The following is a 3,831-nucleotide window of genomic DNA, read 5'->3' as shown; positions in this document are numbered from 1 at the left end:
GTAGTGGGATCTGATTTATGCTAATCAAGGTAAGACAACTAATTGAATCAATTACATTAAATGAAAGAATATTTTATAATACTCCCCCTCAAGTTGGAGAGTAAATGTCTTGAAGTCCCAACTTGTTTCTCAAAGTCACGAATTGATCTTTTCCTAATGCTTTTGTGAAAACATCTGCTAGCTTAAAACGTGTAGGTATATAAGAAGTCTTAATCATTCCAGCTTGCATTTTTTCCCGCACTATGTGGCAATCTATCTCTATATGTTTTGTGCGCTCATGAAAGACGGGATTAGACGCAATATGTAGAGCTGCTTGATTGTCACAATATAGTGGTATGGAAGTTACTTGTGCAACCTTTAAATCTTCTAAGATGTAACGTAACCAAGTTAGTTCTAAACATGTATTAGCCATAGCTCGATATTCAGCTTCTGCAGACGATCTAGAAATAGTTGTTTGTTTCTTGGATTTCCATGAAATGAGTGAATTCCCAAGAAATATGCAGTATCCCGTAACCGATCGTCTTGTGGCATTACAACCTCCCCAATCTGAATCACAGAAGGCCTTTAAACTGAGATTATTGGTGGAGGGTAATAATAAGCCTTGTCCAGGGGCGCCTTTCACATACTTGAGAATTCGTATAGCTGCATCCCAATGAGGTTTTCGAGGCTCTTGCAAGAACTGACTTAAAACTCGTACATAATATGTTATATCTGGCCTTGTAACCGTAAGATAAATCAATCTTCCAATCAATCTTCTATACTTGGTAGGATCATCTAATAGTATTCCATCTGTAGGGGTAAGCTTCAAATTTTATTCCATTGGAAATTTGTCTGGACGAGAACCCATGAGCTCTGTTACACAGATACGCCTACTATGAGAAGTGTCCACGTGTCGGTCGGACAAGTTTCCGACACGAAACGCCCAAATACGCGTATAATACGCTTGGGGGGCGTGTTAGTAATTATGACATAATTGAACACGCGTATCCAAAATTGATACGCGTGTCAAAGAGGAAATAAAAATTCGCAGGCTTTTTGAAAAGCCCAAAAGGCAAAACTCAAAAGTCAAAACCTACTTTAGCTTTTTTGTTATAGGCTGTACCCTAGCCAGCCGTAAATTCTTTCTGCAAAAGCCATAAAGGCATAAACTAATATATTATATATTAGTTTTTACTTTTTTGCTTTTTTCTTTTATACACGAACACAGACTATACAACAATAATATTATATTATATTCTCTTCTCTGTTCGTTTTTTTTTTTTGGTTTTTCGTGTCTTTTTGTTTATCTATGGATCATATTAGAAGTAGAGACAAAGAGAATAATGTTCTGTGGAAATATTTCACTAAAATCGGGAAATTAGGGGACGGAGGTGGTAATTGTAAATGGGTTTGTAATTTCTGTCATCAAGAAAAACAAGGAAATTACACCAGGGTAAGGGCTCACCTCTTAACTATTAAGAAGCAAGGGATTGCATGTTGCACGAGTGTTGGCAAGGATGATATTTCTGAAATGAAGAAGATGGAAGAAGATGTAACACAAAAAATTCTAAATTCACAACCTAAGAAAGTTTCTTTACCGAAAACTACGATGAATCCATTGTCTGGTGAAGCAGGTGGTTCAAATCTTTTGAATTTGAAGAAGAGACGAGCAGACGACTCACCTATTGCTAGAGCTTTTGATTTACAAACTAGAGATCAATTGGATGCAGAAATTGCTAGGATGTTTTATACTGGGGGCATACCTTTTAATCCTTCTAATAATCCTTATTTTCTAAGCTCTTTTGTATTTGCTGCTAATCATTCATTGGGTGGTTATGTTCCTCCCAGCTTCAATAAATTCAGAACCACATTGCTCCAGCAAGAAAAGGCCCACGTGGAGAGGTTGTTGGAACCTATTAAGAGCACTTGGTTCGAAAAAGGTGTTAGTATTGTGAGTGATGGTTGGAGTGACCCACAGAGGAGACCTTTGATTAATATTATGGTTTTTTCTGAGTCTGGTCCTATGTTTGTCAAAGCCGTGGATTGTTCTGGTGAGATAAAAGATAAACAATTTATTGCAAAGCTGTTGAAAGAAGTAATCGACGAGGTTGGACATGAAAGGTTGTTCAAGTTAACAATGCTAGAAATTGTAAGGCCGCTGGAGAAATTATTGAAGGCATGTTTCCGAATATATATTGGACTCCCTGTATTGTTCATACTCTCAATCTTGCTTTGAAAAATATTTGTGCAGCTAGAAATGCGGAAGCTAATCAAGTTACATATGACTTGTGTAGTTGGATAAGTATCGTTTATGCAGATGCTATGCAAATCAAGAATTTTATAATGAACCATAACATGAGGCTAGCTATTTTCTATCGGTTTAGTCATTTGAAGTTGCTTTCAGTTGCCGACACTCGTTTTGCTTATGTTGTTGTCATGCTTAAGAGATTCAAGCTTATTAAACGTGCTTTAGGGTTAATGGTTTTCAGTGAACAATGGGCACAATACCGAGAAGATGACCAAGTGAAAGCTAGATTTGTTCGCGATACGGTGGTGAATGAAGATTGGTGGAAAAAGGTTGATTACATTCTTTCTTTTACTGCCCCGATTTATGAAATGCTTAGAGTTTGTGATACAGACAAGCCATGTCTTCATTTAGCTTATGAGATGTGGGACTCCATGATTGAAAAAGTGAAGAAGGCTATTTATGAGCATGAAGGAAAGCAACTAATTGAATCTTCTGCTTTTTATGATGTGGTCCATGAGATTCTTGTTGATCGTTGGGCAAAGAATAATACCCCTCTTCATTGCTTGGCTCACTCATTGAACCCAAAGTGAGTTTTTATTTTTATCAATATTTAAATTTTTTTTATATCAACGTGTTCTTTATTTTTTGACTTCTTGTTATTCGCTTTCTTGTTTTTTCGCTAAGGTATTATAGTGATAAATGGCTTCGAGACGGAGAAGGTAGATTGCCACCTCATATGGATGCATAAGTTTCAACTGAAAGAATTAAGTGTTTTAAAAGAATGTTCGCAAACGAAGAGGATCGTGCAAAGGTCATTGATGAATTTGCCAATTTTTCTCTCAAGAGTGGGGCATTTGGAGATCCAGATTCTATTGGCAGTAGATTTGATATTGAGCCTAGAAAGTGGTGGGCATGCTATGGTTCAACTTCTCATTTGCTTCAACGATTGGCATTTAGGGTTCTTGGACAACCTACTTCCTCCTCTTGTTGTGAAAGGAATTGGAGTACGTATTCCTTTATTCATTCATTTAGAAGGAATAGATTAACTCCTAAAAGAGCAGAGGATTTAGTATTCGTTCATACCAATCTTCGTCTTTTGTTTAGAGGTACTTCCCAATACCATGATGAAAAGACAAAGATGTGGGACGTTGGTGGGGATGAATTTGGAAGTATGGAAGATACTGGAATTCTTGAAATTGCCGACCTTTCTTTAGATGAACCAGAATTAGAGGCCGTACTTTAGACTGAAGATGAGGCGGCTGAAAAGTAGGAAGTGATGGAAAATGCTCCTTCAATTTTATTATTATTATTATTATTATTATTTTAAAAGCAATATTTTATGAAGTATTGGATAATTTATGTTGATTAGCTGAACATCGTTTTTTTATTATATCTAATTTGATTGTTTTTTTAATTTTTAGTATAATATGAAAATGACTACAACATATGCTAGCTCCTAATCTATAATTTTTTGCTGATTTAAGGTTGAAAACTTGAAACAGAATTTGAATAAATATATATATGTGAATTTTAAATTGTAAAAATAAATATTTTAATAATTTACAAATAGACCCCTATGTTTTCAATATTTACACGTATCCCCC

At 35.7% G+C, this 3,831-nt stretch overlaps 1 pseudogene across 1 annotated transcript; it reads left to right on the top strand.

Annotated features, from left to right (window-relative positions):
- The first annotated feature begins 985 nt into the window (after positions 1-985).
- LOC148767945 (uncharacterized) lies at positions 986-3,497 on the top strand (annotated as a pseudogene). The gene is made up of 2 exons (XR_016033378.1): positions 986-2,813; positions 2,912-3,497. The product of XR_016033378.1 is annotated as an uncharacterized LOC148767945 (transcript).
- Positions 3,498-3,831: the final 334 nt, after the last annotated feature.

Source organism: Erythranthe guttata, chromosome 9 (genome assembly GCF_056151865.1).
Source record: "Erythranthe guttata isolate IM_541 chromosome 9, IM_541, whole genome shotgun sequence".
Taxonomy (NCBI): Eukaryota; Viridiplantae; Streptophyta; class Magnoliopsida; order Lamiales; family Phrymaceae; genus Erythranthe; species Erythranthe guttata.
This window is presented reverse-complemented; position numbering and strand designations above follow the sequence as displayed.